General features: G+C 44.6%; 1 long non-coding RNA gene across 4 annotated transcripts; it reads left to right on the forward strand.

Moving 5' to 3' along the window:
• The first annotated feature begins 8 nt into the window (after positions 1-8).
• On the forward strand, positions 9-18733 carry LOC310682780. 4 transcript variants are annotated; one of them, XR_014514141.1, is made up of 3 exons: positions 9-188; positions 7340-8068; positions 18421-18733. It is a non-coding gene; the product is annotated as an uncharacterized lncRNA (long non-coding RNA). The 4 variants fall into 4 exon arrangements; XR_014514142.1 differs by lacking the exon at positions 18421-18733 and adding an exon at positions 15616-15637; XR_014514143.1 differs by lacking the exon at positions 18421-18733 and adding an exon at positions 9083-9230.
• The last annotated feature ends 402 nt before the right edge of the window (positions 18734-19135 follow it).

Consider the following 19135-nt stretch of genomic DNA (forward strand, 5'->3'; position numbering starts at 1 on the left):
CTTCAAATAGGAGCCAGGACACAGGATACCCTGAGGGAAGGCAGAACAGGCCATAGAGCTCTAGGATAAAGATAGGGAGCCTCCAGACAGTGGGCCAATCTGGCCTGGCACGGATCCTGATCCGTAGCTGTTTTCCCACAATCACATCTACCCACCCCATATCTGACATCATATGTGACATGGGGCAGGTAAGGATGTGGTGATACAGGAATGATCAGGAGCTTAAAAAGAACTTGTGATTGTTCCATTGTGAGAGGGAATCACTAGAGTAGGCTGCATCAGTATCTAAAACTGGGATAACCAATGCTGTGCCCTCCAGACATTGTTGAACCCCTAGCTCTCATCATTCCTGATCATTGGCCATGGTAGCTGAAGCTGATAGGAGTTGGAGTCCCACAACATCTAGATCTAAAGAGGCCACCAATCTACTCTTTAAAAATTGTGTTTGCTTTAGTAACCATGAATGCCATTGGATGAAGGTGAAATATATATGTAGCAAATGAAACCTCATCTAATTTGTCATCTTCTAGTTTATGTGACACCCTCCAGATGTTGGACTACAGCTCCCATCTGCCCCAGCCAACATGAGAACTGTAGTTCAACAGCATCTGGAAGGCACAACATTGGTAACCCCCATTCCAACTCCCATCAGTCCCAGTTAGCTAAGATGAGCTGTCCAGGGCTGATGAGAGTGCTACTCTGAAATATCTGGAGTGCACCAGGTTGAGGAAGACTGTAGTAAATATGTATCCAGCCAGTTTAAAAGCAGGCAGGATAAAATCAGAAGTGAGATTATTAACAAAGATGTAGTCGAGAGAGTCCAGTGCTGAAAATTCCGAAAACCTTTTATAAGAAGAGGACAAAAGGGAATCTGAGAGAAAGCTAACATTAGTCCTAACTTCCCATAAATTTGTACCAGTCAGTTGGACATGGGGGAGTGTGTTTGTGTTTAAAACAGTTGTTAGACTGACAATTGACAATGAGAGCAGAAGTGGGGGAAGAATGGATGTTTTTGTGATGTTCTCTAGAGCTTGCTGCAACTGAGAGAATTGAATCAAGGAAACTGAAACAGTCGGAGTCTTAGATTAGGAGGCATGAGCAGCACATATCTCCCAGAATTACAGGCAAAATCTGCTGCTGTTAGAATGCAGCTTTCATTGGTGCAGAAACTGGATTAACTTGGCATTCTGATGGGGAGGATAGAGGAGGACAAACTCAAGGTGGTGTATGTACATGGTTCTCCTTATCCTCATTTTGTCAGTGTCAGATCCATACAGAAAAACGCAGTTTCTGTGACACTTCCCACCACTTTTCTACATTGCCGCTTTCCTAATAGTGGGGAAGGCCTCATCCATAAAATAACTTTAAACAAGGCAGCTCGCTGGTAATTAAAGTGGTAACAGATATGATGGAGAACACTGGGGAGAGCCGGCTGGACGGTCTCTTTGGGGTATTTCATACGCTTTTTTCCAGAACAACATTTCCCTCTCATTTCGGAGAGCTAATTATACATGTGCTGCACACTAAGTGGAAGGCAAAATTAATTGGAAGAACAAAGGCAATTTGTTGCGGATTGGACCACGGCCACCAGCGTTCTTTTCCCTGGCAGGAGAATACGACTCCACTCAAAATGATCTGTACTGAATGGGTATTCAGAGTCTGGTTTCTGCAGACAGTCCAGGGTGGGGGGGCAACCTCCTGGACTGCTGCTGCCACCCAGTGTAGACAATACTGAGCTAGATGGGCCAATGGGTCTTCCTCCTCTTTCTGGTCCATTTGGGGCTGCCAAATCATGCTGGATCCTGAAGGGGCTGAGGAGTTCATAGCAATTCCCTTTTGTTTCCTCTCTGTTCTATGTTGTTGTTTAGTCGTTCAGTCGTGTCCGACTCATAGAAACATAGAATAGAATCATAGAATCATAGAGTTGGAAGAGACCACAAGGGCCATCGAGTCCAACCCCCTGCCAAGCAGGAAACACCATCAGAGCACTCCTGACATATGGTTGTCAAGCCTCTGCTTAAAGACCTCCAAAGAAGGAGACTCCACCACACTCCTTGGCAGCAAATTCCACTGTCTCTTTGTGACCCCATGGACCAGAGCACGCCAGGCACTCCTGTCTTCCACTGCCTCCCGCAGTTTGGTCAAACTCATGCTGGTAGCTTCGAGAACACTGTCTAACCATCTCGTCCTCTGTCGTCCCCTTCTCCTTGTGCTCTCCATCTTTCCCAACATCAGGGTCTTTTCCAGGGAGTCCTCTCTTCTCATGAGGTGGCCAAAGTATTGGAGCCTCAGCTTCACGATCTGTCCTTCCAGTGAGCACTCAGGGCTTTGGATAGGTTTGTTCTTCTTGCAGTCCATGGGACTCTCAAGAGTCTCCTTCAGCACCAGAACTCAAAAGCATCAATTCTTCGGCGATCAGCCTTCTTTATGGTCCAGCTCTCACTTCCATACATCACTACTGGGAAAACCATAGCTTTTACTATACGGACCTTTGTTGGCAAGGTGATGTCTCTACTTTTTAAGATGTTGTCTAGGTTTGTCATTGCTTTTCTCCCAAGAAGCAGGCGTCTTTTAATTTCGTGGCTGCTGTCACCCTCTGTTCTCTAGCTTCATCCAAACAAGATTCTCTTGCTCTTGTACTCCCATTCCCTTTTTCAGTCCTTAGATCCAAAATCCTGTCTCAATCTGGGACAACCATTGTGGCCTTCTGCCCTTTTTGCAACTATGATATGGGCCATAATGTTTCCCTTGCCTAGTCTTCACCTCAGCATTCACCCTCTGGCACACCCATGCTTATGATTTGTTCAGGTGCAAGAAGGATACCATCTTACTTATTTAATGTATTTATAGCCCACTTTTTTCTCCAAGGAGCTCCAAGTGGCAGACATGGTTCTACCCCTCCTCATTTAATCCCCACAAGACACCTGTGAGGTAGGTTAGGCTGAAAGGCACAGTGACTGGCCTAAGGTCACCCAGTGAGCTTCATGGATGAGTGGGGATTTGAACCCTGATCTCCTGGGCACTGGGACGCGGGTGGCGCTGTGGGTAAAAGCCTCAGCGTCTAGGGCTTGCCGATCGAAAGGTCGGCGGTTCGAATCCCCGCGGCGGGGTGCGCTCCCATTGTTCGGTCCCAGCGCCTGCCAACCTAGCAGTTCGAAAGCACCCCCGGGTGCAAGTAGATAAATAGGGACCGCTTACCAGCGGGAAGGTAAATGGCATTCCGTGTGCTGTGCTGGCTCGCCAGAGCAGCTTTGTCACGCTGGCCACGTGACCCGGAAGTGTCTTCGGACAGCGCTGGCCCCCGGCCTTTTGAGTGAGATGGGCGCACAACCCTAGAGTCTGTCAAGACTGGCCCATACGGGCAGGGGTACCTTTACCTTTACTTTACCTCCTGGGCACTAGTTCAACGCTTTACCCACTAGAGCATGCTGGCTCTGAAACAAGAGATCATATGACAATCATGAGTAGCTGCTTCCTGCCCTCACAGAAGGCAAACAAATGCCTCTCAGAAGGAGGAATGAGTTAGAGAGAAAAGGATAAGATGGGAAAGCATGAGAAGAAAAGGGAGTTAAACAATTGACCTAGGAATAGGACAAAACTGAAGTCCAAGAGGCTGTTGATAGGGAAAAGCAGCAGAGTCTTTAATAATTTCTGAAGTAAGATGAAAAAGAATGGCTGGATCAATAGCTACTAACCTGTGGAAGGGAGTTAGATCCAGAGGGCAAGAGGAGGGCTAAGCTTCACTGAGGAAAGAATGGAGGGAGAAATGAGCATCAAAGGAAATCAAAAGAAAGTGGGAGGGATGCTACAATTATAAGGAGAGGGACGCAATCATGAAAGAAATGATTATTAGGGAAATGTAGTCAAGGAAAGGATTGAAAATAATTTAAATGTTAATTTAAAACCTTTTTTTAAAAAGAGGGGGAGACTGTGAATAGCATCTGCAATGGGAGAATTGGGAAGGTACCATGGGCACTGACAGGTTTTACTTTACACTGGCAGTGGCGGTATTTCCCCCAAACTGCATGGTGGTAGGTAAAAAATATATATGATGCAGCAAAGGTGTTTGTGCCTGCCTGCCTCTCTTCACCTGGGAAGTTTCCTCCTGAGAATCCTCGTTTTTAATGGGACTGTATCCTACAGCTGATGGCAACTGGCTCTTTCAGTCTTTATAACGGGAGAAGAACCTGCAGTCCTTGTTTTCGTTCTTGGACTTGGGGAGTTATTCCTGCCTGCTTGGCTGAATTCTCATCCCTACTAGAAACTGAAAGGTCTCTGTCCCATCCTCCACTGAATCCACCAGTCCTTCCTCTCTCCCACAGCAAATTGCATAGCTTTGAGATGCCAGAGTTGATACATCTCCATTCATCTCCAGCACCATGATCAAACCTCAGGAGGCCAATTCTCAGATTCCAGCTCCCCAACAGATTATATCCTCTTTTGCATTTTGCCACAAAGGAGAAGGAGATTTAAAGGATGGTGTCTGTGCATGTGAGAGGGATCCTCCTATGAATGCCATGACCTGTGAAGTTTTTGTTTTTAACCCTCTATCTGCAAAACTTAATGATGTGACAGTGGGGGACGGGACGGACAACAGCAAGAGCAAGAGTCAACATGGTTAGGTCGTGGGTATATTGTTAATAAACAGAGCTGAGCTAAATGCCCTGCAAAGAAAATTTTAGCATACAGCAAAGGTGAAGGTGACATTTGTTGATTTTAAGCAAACTTGCATGCCTCCATTCAGCAGAGGGCAGGGCTGAAACCAACGGATAGGGATAAATACACTTTGTGGTTCCTTGCAAAACACACACATACTCTCTCCTTCTCTCTCTCTCATCTATCTATCATCTATCTATCTATCTATCTATCTATCATCTATCTATCTCTATCTCTTCTGAATGAGGCATCCATGGAACTAGCTCTCACCACGTGAGTTTAGAATCCAAAGCCATTCTTGTAAATATGAAGAAGATGCAGGTAAAGAACATTTTCTCCCTTTTATCAGTGGGACCTTTGTGTGTTTTATTAACCTTTTTAAAGCAATGTTGCTGTCACGAGAATGAGACAGAATAGCTGGTGGTGGCACTGGATAGTTCCAGCTTCCAAGCTTTAAACTCTGCTATAACTTCAATTAAAGCAAAGGAACCCAAGAGCACTTTGGTACATCGGGAGAGGGGCTGTGAAAGGGTGTAAGGCTGGTAGCAAACTTAACACCAGTGGCAACAGAACTCCTACAAGTTGCCACAGCTTGTGCCAACATCATACATTTTTCTTCATTGGAAGCCTTGCCCTGGAACCAATCAGAGTGAAGGCAGTGGTGCCCACTCTTCCTCTGGAGTAGAGATGGAGAACCTGTGGTCTTCCAGATGATGTTGGATTCCAGATCCTATCAGCCCTGGTTGTCATGACTACTAGTCAGGGATGATGGTAGCTGTAGTCCAGCAACATCTGAAAGGTGAGAAGTTAGCCACACCACTGCATTGTGGTAGTGGTTTTTTGCTGCAACAGCTGTCTGAAAACCAAGCCTTATGAGGAACGCTTGAAGGCATTGAGTGTGCTTAGCCTGTTAAAGAGGAGACTGAGAGGAGATTTGATAGTCATCTTTAAATATCTCAAGGGCTGTCACATGGAAGATGGAGCAAGCTTGTTTTCTCCTGCTCTGGAAGGTAGGACTCGAACCATGGCTTCAAGTTACAAGAAAGGAGATTCCCACTAAACATCAGGAATAACTTCCTGATGGTAAGAGCTGTTCAACAGTGGAAGAGACTCCCTCAGGAGATTGTGGACTCTCCTTCATTAGAGATTTTCAAGCAGAGATATCCTTCCAAATCTACAGTTCTATTATTCTATCTGCACTGGGACCATCCCACTTTCTGTTATTATCAAGTCTATTCTGCTGTGCGCTAAGGCTTTTGATGACTTTGGAATCTGCCCTAGATACAGAAGATTCCTTTTTAAGAGTCGGGGGTTGCCTGCAAGCATTTGGAGTCCCATTGAGGTGTGGCTTATTTTTGCTTCTTCTAATAAACGATATAAGACAGTGGGAACCTTTCAGAGCTGTTGCTAAATCTCCTTGAGCTCACTCCAAAATATACAGCACCCTCCATTTTCTGCTTCCTAAAAAGAACAAGCCTTAAATATGCACAAACAAGATCCATTTTAAAACATGGGGAACCTTTGCCATAAGAGACTGGCGATAACAGGATGTAGGAAAAAATGCCCACATGCTTTCCCACTAGGTGGAGCTGTAGTCATTCCTGAGACACAGCAAAGGGTCTTGCAAAAAGCACCTGCGCTGCCTTAAACAGCGAAAGGAGGCAGCGGGGGTGGGGGGGACTTTTCTCTGTCGTAAATAATACATTTGCAGTACTCACATCAACAAAACTTACACACAGGGACATGCTCTTCAAGTAAAGGCTCAAATCTCTGCCATAATCAAAAGGATATTGAATAGTACATTATGCAGCTTAAAATAGATCCAGAGACCACTTTGCAGTGGTTAGGGTAACAATTGCTCATCTGCAAAGGAACATTTTACTGAGGACGTAAATACCATCTTCCAGCAAGGACTGATGGGGATCCTGTTGGGAAAATGTTGTGATTTAGCTCCTGTCTGATTCTAGTAATTCGCTTAGACGTTGCTGAATGTTACCTGCCTATCTCCAAAAATGTAGCAGGGAGTAGAGCATGATCCAGGACCCCAGGAAGGGTGTGAGGTGGGTGGACTTTACAATGGGGCTATAAAAAGGCCCATTTGCATGGCAAGTAAAGGAGGAATCAATCCTTTAGAGCAGGGTTTCCCCAAACCTGGGTCTCCAGCTGTTTTCGGACTACAATTCCCATCATTCTTCACCACTGATCCTGCTAGCTAGGGATGATGGGAGGTGTAGTCCGAAGAAACAGCTGGAGACCCAAGTTTGGGAAGCCCTTATTCAGAGGCAGGACTGCAGGCCATTGGAAGGTTATGCTCAGAGATAGAGACTGGGCCAAAGGACACCTAGTGAGTGTCATAGCTTGGCATGGGTTTGAACCCAGGTCTTTCCACTCCAAGTGCCTAATATTCAACAGCCAAACACCATCCTTGCCTCAAGCTTGGCCTGGATTTATACTGAATACATTTCTCACCATGACTGCATACAGCACCCTCAGTCTCCATGGCTCTGAGTGGGATATAAAAGGGAGAGAGAGAAAGATGGAGGTTACAGGTGATTGTATTTTAGTGTTTTGTTGGAAGCCGCCCAGAGTGGCTGGGGAAACCCAGCCAGATGGGCAGGGTATAAATAATAAATTATTATTATTATTATTATTATTATTATTATTATTATTATTATTATTACAGCATTGGCCCATCACCAGGAAGAACCAGGTACAGATCTCGCTGCTGTGTATCTCACTGGACCAGTTACCACCTGAGCCTATCCTACCTCACAGGGGTGTTTTAGGGAGGTTGCAATAAAGAGACGCGAGGAGAACCATCGCAGGAGATGCAAGAGGAGCAAGATGCAAGTGGGACTGCTTGTCTCACAGGGCCAGTTTGAGGAGGGAGAGGGTGGTCCAAGGGCTTTCTGTCGCGGGAAAGAGTTCCTGGTGGCAGAGAGCAGAAACCGAAGAATTGAAGGAGCCTTTTGAAAAAGCAATAAACGATGCTGCGATGGGCAGCAAGGTGGCACTGGAGGGCAACACAAAAGCTTCACTCTAGACAGAAACTCATCCACACCAGAAAGGGCTTTTTTTGTTTTGAAAACGAAAGTGGGGAAAATTTTCCCATCTTCAGCACCATAGGTGGGAGAGCGCATACTGTTCTCGTAATCCGCAATAGCAAAAAATGCAGGCTTACTTGGAAGCCCGTCTGCAATAGAATAGAAGGATAAGCCCCCAAAACTGGGCAAGTTCAAGTCCTGCCCCACCTCTTCCTTCTTGTGGTTCCTTAACTTTAAACCGGACATGGACAGGACAACTCTTCAAGTAAAGGATTCCTTCAAACAGAGGACTGTCTTCTATAAAGTAGGATCCTTGGCCACTCTACTTTTGAGCACCTTTTTTGAGAAGAGAGGTCTGCCCAGTTCAGGTAGCGGCATGGTGAGTCTCTTGCATTCCTTCTTGTGTCTTGTTCAGTATAGCTCTTCTTGATCCAAGCATAAGAAGATAAGGGCAGCTTGCTGTATCAGGCCGATGTCCCATCTAGTCTAGCATTCTGTGGCCAACCACATGTCTGTAGGAAGCACTCAAGCAGGAGATGAACTCAGCAGCACTCGGCCCACCTGTGATTCCCACCAACTGGTATTCAGAGGCATTTGTCTAAATGTTGTCTCTGTTTAGACCCAAATGAATGGAGTTCAGTCTCCTGCTGAGCTGCAGTTCCTTTGACTCTGGAACTTCCCTATATAGGGACACGTTCTTACACAAAAGGGGCTCATAGCAGCAGATAGTACTCAAAGTGAAAGAGAGGAGTACCTGAGAAGCAAAATAGGGAGCTCACAAGTAAGTTAATAACCTTCACTGTAATATTACCTTTTTTAAAAAAAAGAAAAGAAAAGAGGTTTTAATTTCCAGACCTCCACCTGAGATGCTACTTAGGAAGGCGGAAAAATTAAAAACCCAGCAGGCTCTGATGGCACTTTTCCCCAAAGTGGGAGCCAATTAGTTATCATCAATTAAATAAAATTAAAGAAAAGAGATCTGCTCGAGAAGGAGAATGAAAAATGAAATGACCTTCTGGAAACAAGGGAATTGGGGGGGGGAGGGGAGAGCGCCACCAAGGAAGAAAGAGAAAAATAAAAGGCATTTTTAAAACTGAGTCAAAATTTACACCTGGTAGAACAAATCAACTGTTGACCATGGAGCCATTATAAACTGATTTGAACCCCCACGCCCCCGTTTTTCACCAACACTTTGGTGTCTTACCCTCCTGGTTTGGATACTGTCACAATCTCTGCTCCTGGGTGTGATGGTAGTGGGATGGTGAGATAGTGAGAACAGCCACTGATATCGGGGAGGAAAGAGGATCGTAACTGCAGTCAAGTCAGCTGCTCGAAGGAAGAACTGTGTGGCAGGAGCCACCCTGTCTTTGTGTCTTTTTTAGATTGTGAGCCTCAAGGCAGGAACCATATTAGAGCATTTTTTTGGCTAAAGGGTGAAGCCTACATGCCCTTAATAAAGATGGTGGTGATGATAACAACCTGAATAATGGCACTGAACAAGCACAGAGAAGAAACGTTTGTGGTCATTCTGTATTAAAAGTCATCCACTCTTGACACTTCTTGCAGTGTGTAAAAGTGGAGCATTTTGAGATGAGCAGAGGTAAATTCTTCATCAGCAAAGAACAGAGTCACTTGAGGCTTTGTAGGGGGGGCATATCTGACGTGGTGGAGGGGTAGAGGTTTTCCGACATCTTAGTTTAATTTGAGGAGGAGTAAAATTTGCCCCATTATTCCACACCAGCAGAGAGCAATGGCATGTTCCTAGGACGTGCTGTTATATAGGAGCGAACTCCTAGGGGCCAAGGGGTCTTTGTCCCCCCCCCCAATAAAATATTTAAGGGGGCCACCCCTTCCCAAGTTGATGGGCATTGCCATTCAAATGGTGTGTGTGCACTGCGTCAGGTGATCGATATTGCGGGGCGGGGCTTACCTGCCCACCCGCCCCAATATTTTACTCAAGTTGGTAGCCCGTGCTGTTAAATATATGTTTTAAACATGGGCTGCCTGTCTGACTCACCAGTGGGACATCAGTGGCTGATGCAGCATTTGACCCTGTGCTATGTACGTTGGAAGTTCCAAGGCCACAGTTAAGTTGGCTTCACACTGCAGTCAAAGATCTCACCGTGAATAATGCTCTTTCAAATAATACATCTATATTGATTAAAAAAAAACCCTTTAAAATTCTTTAGAAAGGTGGGAAGCAGATAAATTTGTTTTTGCAAATCTTATACACGTGAGCTGGTTAATGTCACAACTGTGTCACCTGCAGCATCCTCCAGGCTAATTGCCTGATGTTTTTCTTCTGTAATGAAGATATTCCCCCCCCCCCCCGAATATTTAGGATGGATCCATTCAAATTTATTTGTTAATGGGGAAAAATAATAATATGCAGCAATTCTGGCATTTCATTAGAAGGGCTGGGAAATAAACAGTAGGACTCACTGAAGTGAAGAGTGTATGCAAAGAGCCATCACCAGCTTCGCTGATCTTTGGGTTTAATTAATAATAAGCTGCTTCGTTCCGATTCATCATAGCCAGACAGCTTTACAAAATATGCACTTCTGCGGGATCCGAATTCTTTCAGAATGCATTCATTAAACAGATAGCTGGGTTCGTTACACTCTGTTTGATAGATGAAGCATAATGCACAGTAACAGATTAAATATTATACTTCCTAACCTGTTTTGCATCTAGCTGCTGCTCCTGCAAGATCTTGGCAATGTAACAAAGAAAACCATAGGAAGGATTTATTTAATATATTGCATGGTCTGCTAGGAACTGTCAGGGAAGGGACCATCATCACCCTGTGATACAGCGCAGCCTTTGCAAGCTGACGGGTTGAATCCAGGCAGCAACGGGAATAACCAATACTGGGTCAGTTGGGCAGATCATCTCACCTGGTATTAAGGCACCTTCCTATATCCTTATGGGAAAACCCCACAGATGGAAGGTTTCTTATTAGGTGTGTACTCTCACATTCAGTGGCGTAGCGTGGGGGGTGCAGGGGGGGCCGGCCGCACCGGGCGCAACATCGGGGGGGGGGCGTGCTCGCACTCGCAGCTCTCTGCCCCTACCTGGCTCACTTACTCTCTCTCACTGCAGTGCTGGCTGTGCGAATCCGATCCGAGCTGCCGGGTCACCGCCCACTGTGGAGGGGAGGGTGCCAGGTGTGCGGTGCAGTGCGGAGAGAGAGCAAGCGACTATCTGGGGGAGGGACAGTGCAGCGGGGGAGGGTGCAAATTACTTGCCTTGCCCCGGGTTAGGGGGCGCAAATTACTTGCCTTGCCCCGGGTGCTGACAACCCACGCTACGCCACTGCTCACATTTCCTCCAAGAGGCTCGATGGCTACATCTGCACCCTCCCCATTTTATCCTCACAACACCTCTGTTATGCTGAAAGATGGCCAAGTGTCCTAAGTCACCCAGGGAACTTCATAACTGAGGGGAGATCAGAACCCAACACGCTAACCGCTATCCTACCCTGCACAGGGGTCATTCATTTCAGTTGTGGTACTTAGCCTGTGAAACAGTGTAGGGCTAGAACAATATGTGCATATTCGCACAATACATAGTAATGAAATTTTGATTAACTATAGGGAAAAAGAGGTAAACTAAGGCTTAGCAGAGAACTACAGCCTTCCTGGTCAAATGAAAGTTACGGACTCTGGAAATAGACTGAGTTCTTAAGGAATTCTCTCTTAAGGTGAGCCTCTGAGGTAGCCACTTTAGATAGGCAGTCACGCTAAATGACTGAGCAATCCAGTTTGGATGGTTTCTTAATTTGTGCCAAGACTAGATTGTGAAAAGGGTTGTGCTTTTGAGTCTGGCACTGGAGGACTCCCAGATTCCAACCCCCCCCCCCCTGCTGGGATTCTTGGAAAAGCAGAAAGCTAGGAAGAATTGATATTGCATACGATGACTGCAATCTAAATTAGAAATGTAGCAATAGAAATGCAAAGACAAAAGATTAAGAAGAAATCTTCTTGCAAGTGTGTGTATGTGTGTCTGTTCCAGCAATAAAATAAAATAAAATATGTCAGAAACCACTGCTAACTGATCCAATTTCCATCATATACAAAATGTTAAGCAAATCTGGCATTTCAAGGTAGGGCTGGGAAAGACGTCTTTCTCTTTGAAGCTCTGGAGAAACATTGCTAGATGGACTGATGGGCTGACTTGGTGCAGGCTGCTTCCTATTTTCCCCTCCATTAAGCAATGTTTTCGTGCAAGTCATATGGGTCTTGGAATTACCAAGTTAATTTCCCACAATTCCTTAGATTGAGGTCATGTGTCAAGGGCATTGTGGGAAATTAACATGGCAGCTTCCTGGAAGCGCTGCTGACCTGGCCCACGTACGCTGTGAGGGGCAAGCACATCACAGGTGCATGAACGGGTCGGGGGTGGAGGTCTACTGATGTGGGGCAGAAACCTCAAACCTGGAGCTTCACTGTCATGACACAGAGAAGCAGCTTTCAAGGGATGCAACCCACTTGTTGCTGTGTAAACCTTTTGTAGTCATCCGGAAGCTTTTTCCATCTGCTCCCCTTCCTTGGACAAAGCAAAGCCGCCTGACCTATGACAGGAAGGGAGATTGGTTTTTGCAGCTTTGACAAAAACATAATCAGCCGTGTGAAATCCGATGTGTTAGCTTGGCCAAAAGCAGGTTGTTGCATGTCAGGCAACTGACTACCTTTGGCTGAATTGCCAAGGGGGAAGATCCTATAAAAAATATGGTCACACAAGCGGGAATGGGAAGTGTACATCTTGAGAATATTTGTTGCTTAAGAGCAGAGATCTGTGATACAGGAGTTTTAAAAGGAGAGAAAACCCCCCCCATAGATATATTAAGCATTGGCTAGAATCTTTGGTCACACATTAATTGAATATGAATGTATTTGGGAAGTGGCATTGCAGGCACCCACCTTGGTGTGTTCAGTATAATGTCTGGTTCATACTGAATATACCACTTCGCAGAGGCTGCACATTTCAAATAGCTCTGCTGACCAGGTTCTGGGCTGGCTTTGGGTGAATTCAAGCAAAGGGAACATCTTGTTAGTTTCCCTATTATAAAGCTAGTCTTGCTGTCCCATTTTCTAATCTTCCTTTCACACCACAGTACCTGTTGTATCATGGAACTGTGGCTTTTTGACCAACATAGCTGCATGCTGCACACCTGTGGGTGTGGTGTGACAGAGCAACAAATTTCATCGGACCATATCGCTACTCCTTGCCCTTTCCACACATGTGTGCTTCTTTTCTACCCATGATAACTGCAGGAAAGAACTCTATGCCACCCCCAAATTTGTCTCTTTATGCTCACAGTTTTCCAGGCCAAGTGGGCTACAAACAGATTCCCCCCCCCCCAGCAGTAATCCAACTGCCATCAGTCCCAGCCAGCATGGCCAATGGGCAGGGCTGATGGGAGTTGCCAGCCAACATCTGGAAGGGCTGCAGGTTCCCTCTGGTAGCAGCCAGCGCTTGGAAAGACATGCAGGGTCAAATAGCATGTGATGCAAATCTTACTGTTTGTCAGTGAGTGCATGGTTTTTATTTTGGAAATAGTGCATTGGGGAGCAGTTGCAGAGTGGACCCAGCATGGGAAGCAGGGAAGGCAATTTAACCCTTTGCCCCCTGCTCTGGTGCCAGTCCAGAACACTTCCTCCTCCATGCCCGATGTTTGCATGGAGAGGAAAGCTCCCATGTGCTCCAGTCACAACTGTGGCTTTGCAGCAGAGGCCTGTGATTCAGACCTCTTATAATGCGGAGAAAAGCTGACGATAAACTTTCAACCTTTGCTGAAGGAGGAGCAGTGTTTGTGTGTTATCTAGCCAAAGGGAAACACTTGTAAGCTCATCCCAAGAAGTTACAAGAAAGGAATTTAAGACTGAAACAGCCAGAGAGGGGAAGGAACTCCATAATTTATTGATAAGAATTAAGCCTCTCAGGAAAAACAACAACAAAGCAATTACTGTCCCCCTGAGTTCAGGAAAGGGGAGGAGGAATCAGAAATTCAGGAGGAGAGATCCTTTTAACATTTCTGTAAGAAGGAAAGCCCTGAGCATGCACGAGTGTGCACTTGTGTGTGTTCAGCCAACCCTCTTTGGAAGCCTTAAGCCTCTCCTGTTAATCACAGGACTTTTCCTCTCTGCTTCTTAACCGGCATTTTCAGGATGGAACATCTTACCGAACAGCTTGAAGCCTGGCTTGGGAGGAAAGCTGGGCGGCATTTCCGCCAGAGGGAGAAATCAACAGATTTGCTGGATGCTCATCGCTGGCACCAACATGAACTCGGCACTGGCTCCATAGCCAGCAGAGGAGTCACGCTTATGTTTTGTCTTGTTGCAAAATATGCTCTGATGCCCAGAAGCCAAAACAGGAGGCAGCGGGGCTAGAAGCACCAGAGCAGGGGTGGAGAACATTTCTCAGCCTGGGGCCCATATCCCCGTCTGGGGCACAAGCCAGTGGTGGGTGGGGCCACAGGGAAAAGTGGACGGAGCATCAAGTGCAAATGTTACCTTTGTATGGTAGGATCATTTCAATACACACTCACACACCCTTCTGTATCCTGCAGCCAGAAAACTCACTGAGTGACGTTGGGCCAGTCAGTGTGCCGTTCAGCCTAATCTACCTTACAAGGTTGCTGTGGGGATGAAATGCAGAGGTAGAAAGATGGGAAAAGATAAAGTCCCTACCAGAGAAGAATGGCAAATTAAACTGTTGGACTATGCTGAAAGGGCAAAATTGACTGGAAAGACGAAAACTTCAAAAAAGAATGGGGGAATGGGGGGAAAATATAATTTATCTTGGAGACCACTGTAAGCAGATGAAAACCTTAGCAGGATTGCAATAACACTTGAAATGTAACAAGTACTATGGAGATAACGGGGTTATTAAAAAAATGGATTACTGAAAAAGATGCCGTAGAAAAAGGTTTATCAACAGAACCCATGGAGGAGAAGGTGGGAAGTCCAGAGATCCGGAGGAATCTTTTAATTGTGGATGTGTGTTCTGGGATTATTATAATTTTATATTTGTAAAACCAAATAAAAATTATGAAAAAAAGAAAGAAAATAAATGCAGAGATAGGAAACCATGTATGCCACCTCGAGCTCCTTGGAGGAAAAGGTGGGGCATGAATGTAATAAATATGTAAATAAACACAGCTGGAACTGCATATGCAATAGGGGGAGGTGGAAATATGGTAGAAATTGTAGGGAGAATGGGGAAGAGCCGTAGCTTAACTGGGAGAGAATTTGTTTTGCATGTAAGATGCTCCCATGTTCAATCCCTGGGATCTCCAGGTAGGATGAGCAGAGACTCCTTTCTGAAAGCCTGGAAGGCCACTACCAGTTAGTTTAGGCAAGACAGAGCTAGATGGACAAACAGTTTGACTTGCTTGAGCAGCTCCCTAGACTCCTCGACTGCAGCTGGGTGACACCATGCACCCTCACCAATCAAGTTTCTGATGGACATGTGTCTGATGAACATGTGAGTAGCCCAATGGATGGGCTGGGTGGGTGTTTGAATAAGTGGCTGCTTTCAGTTTCACCAGATCCCAGAGATCATGATTAGGCAGGTTGGTGGCTGAGGGAAGCAGTAACTGCACAGTTAATTCATCTCCCCAAGATAATGAATATATATATATATATATATATATATATATATATATGCACACCTTAAGAAAGAGACTCTGAATTGAGAGATGGCTGGCATTTTACTTCACCCACCTCTTCACACAATGGTCTATGATGTGAGCTGGGCTTCTAAAATGCACTTTACACATTGGCAAGATGTCCTAGTGCCATGTGCAATGGGATGCTAACATTTTTTTGTTTTCTAAAGGACTAGAAGGGAGGTGAGCCCTTAGGGAGACTGACTATTTTGAGGCTTTGCTTTGTCTCCCCAGATTATCCAGATTATCCAGTGAGAACAAATACGGAAGCTCTGTTCAAGCAGGCAAGCATCAGGCTTATTCCTAAGTGCCACTCTGAGAAATACTTCCAGAGGGCTGTTCATCCCATGGGACAAGAATTTCTCTCTCCCCCCCCCCCCCGAATCTAATTCGTAAGCGGGGTACACATCATACATTTGAAGCACATTTAATGTACATGACTTCCCCTCCCCACAAAGAATCCAGGAATTGTAGTTTCTTAAGTATGCTGGGAATCGTAGCACTGTGAGTGATGAACTATAGTTCCCAGGACCATCTGGGGGAAGTCGTCCGCTTTAAATATATGTGCACAGAGCCTAGTTATAGTCTGTCACCAGGACATGTAAATGTAAAGGCTGGAGTTCACTCTTGAGAAAGTCAGATGTGCCATCGGTGTGAAATCAGTAGGAATGTTTAACTGCGCGAAGAATTTCCTTTGGCTCTAATGGGGTAGAAGGGTGCTTAGCTTTCTTCAGACTGCCTCCAAAAAGATTAAGAAGAGGGAGAGTGAATCAGAGGAGTCATATACACTGAGGTGGCTAAAAGGTCATTTTAAACAGGGACCTAGTCTGGCAAAAGGTTTGCCATACTTAGGACTGCAGTCAGATGTACATTTTCCTGGAGGCAAGCACCACTGAACATGGTGGAAATGACTTTTGAGTAAATGTGTATTGGGAGTGGGCAACCTCTTTGTGTGCAGTGTCAGGAGAATCTGTCAATTTCAGCTTCTCTCAGTTTCTGATTCCTCCAGCCATAAGTTCAGTTCTAAACATTTACACACCAGTTCCTTATTATTTTTCTTTTTTATATATAAAAAAATGGCCTTATGAAAATCCATCAGCATTTTAGTGCAAATTTCTCCTAATACACATTTTTTTGTATATCCAAATTAACCTACTATGCACATTTTTTGCAAAGGAATTTTCTCTCATAGAATGCATTTTTGTATGTCAGTTTCAGTATTACAGTACATGCATTTTCAGGCAGATTTCACTCTGATATTTGCATTTGCTTGGCTGGAGAACAGCATTTTAAAATGGGAGGAAGTGTAAATTTCAAAGGATCACTTTGCCTCAATTCACATGTTGTTTCAGAATTCTTAGGTTTGCCTTTAAATGCTGCTGAATTAAATTTCTCCCCATCCATAGTAGCTCATAAAAGCTACTCCCAGTTTTAAAGCTCCTCTCCCCAGTTATAAAGATTTGTTTATATTCTTTTCCTCAAGGAGCTCAAGGTGACATACATGTCTGTCTGTCTGTCTGTCTGTCTGTCTGTCTGTCTCCCTCTCCCTTCCTCCCTCTCTCATGCACACATACACACAAAATACACACTCATTTTCTCTCCCATGTGACACTTTTTAAAAGAAAGAAAACTGGATCATCCTTGTTCATAAAAATATAGAACACACAAATGATCCGGTAATGATAAAGTGCTACAGTACCAAATTAATACTATGAACTTTAAGCCTATAATAACATTGTATCCATGTATTAATGAAATATGACTATAAATTGTTGAGCAGGGGGAAATTGCATTTTAAACTCATACAACATTCCTGTGAGGCAGGTTAGGCAAGGAGAGACTGGTGTGTTGAGATTTACTGAGATTATTCAGCACAGTTTTTAATGTACATATTTCCACATCATCATCTCTCTTTCTCCTTCTCCTCCCCCCCCCATCCAAAAAAAACATGATTTTCAAGGTCTTGGCAATCTCCTCAAAGATTAAATAATAATAATAAAAGAGATGTATTTTGTAAGATCAGATTAATGTTGCATTAGATCCAACTGTGCCAAGTGTAATATTTTCCTCACTTTTTCTTTTCATGGGAAATTACGAAATACATGGATTTCATTTATTTACTTATCTCGGCACTCATTTAATTTTGTAATTCAAATGGAAAAATATATCCCTGGGCCCAGAGGCTCAGATGAGTTAACAGGAAAAGGTGACCTGCAGATGTCAACAATGTAAATTGCAGCGCAGGGCTTGGATGTGACTCCCTGTAATCCATATAAATTACTGCTTGTGAAATGTAAAGAAGTTAATATGCCAAAATTGGCAGAGAGGAATAGACTTGTTTTCAGCAGTATGCGGTGAAAATAATAAAGTAACAAGTTTCTACCATCTCTTCACAATAGCACCTGAAGCTGATACAGTGGTACTTCGGTTTACAAACCTAATCCATTCCGGAAGTCCGTTCTTAAACTGAAACTGTTCTTAAACCGAGGTGCACTTTCCCTAATGAGGCCTCCCACCACTGGTGGCCTTCCACCATTCGGATTCTGTTCTTAGACTGAGGTAAAGTTCTCAAACCGGGACAGAGTTTGTAAACTGAATCATTCTAAAACCAGACTGTTCTTAAACCGAGGTACCACTGTATAAGCGTTGATGGCCTTATGCTTTGAAGCTGTCCATAAACGTGGTCAATAAAACAAAACAAGGCCACTACCACTCCATTTTATCCTCACAACAACTCTGTGACGTAGCTTAGTCTGAGTGAGAGAAAGTGACAGGCCCAAGTGAGTTTTATGGCACAGTGGGGATTTGAACCTGGGTTTCCCATGTCCTAGTCCAACACACTGACTATCAACTACAACATTGAGCCTGTGACAAATTGCAATTCTTTGTTTCAGTCTCCTTTTGCAATCCCTTGTTCAAGGAAGGCCACTTAAAGATTAGTTACAGAGCCTCTTGGAAGGCTGAAATGTCCCTCTCCCTACTCCTCAGATTCTGGATACTGGCCATTTCTGGTGACAGATTTGTGACCACTTATTCTTTCCCTTGCAGATACTGGTCTGTTTGCCCTACACAGTGTGCAAAAGGGTATTGCAGGCAGATGACAGCATGTATCCCATTGGAAGATGAGCAGATCAGCAAACCTCTGATGTTGTGGATGGCATTCCTGATGGAGGAAAGATGCTACCAGAGGGAAATGTCAAGCGCTGTGATTCCTAAACTTTTGGGGGGCCACAACCCCTTGGTTCCATAAACTCATCCCCAGTTCCCTCCCCACAATCCTATACATAACATTATTCAGAATATCGGTTTGCACAACCCACTAAGGAAGATTATAACGCAATAAAATTCAAAACACTAACAATGAATTGCACATTTATTAAAAATCCATTTAAAACTATGTAATTTAATTAATTCAACAGAACTGATGAACTGGATCCAGTGATGCCAGCTTTGCAAAATCTGGTGATTGTTTACATCTCCAGTGCCCCCTGCCTCCTCCCTTGCTTCTTAGTGCCCCCCAGGTAATCCTACTGCTTCCCAGGGGGCAGAACCACCCACTTAGGAAACCACAGCTGTACAGAGTACTTCTGCACCATATGCAGCCATACACCAATAACTCAGTCCAACAACCCTAGAACGAAAAGTGATATTTCTGCTTTATCAGTTTTCACCCTGTTTTTAAGTACGACGTGGTGACTTGTCGTCTAGCATTATACATTCAATTACCATATTTGTTATACCTATGGCCTTAATAACTCCAGGA

The sequence above is a fragment of the Podarcis tiliguerta genome (assembly GCF_965153285.1).
Source record: "Podarcis tiliguerta genome assembly, chromosome: 8".
Lineage (NCBI taxonomy): Eukaryota > Metazoa > Chordata > Lepidosauria > Squamata > Lacertidae > Podarcis > Podarcis tiliguerta.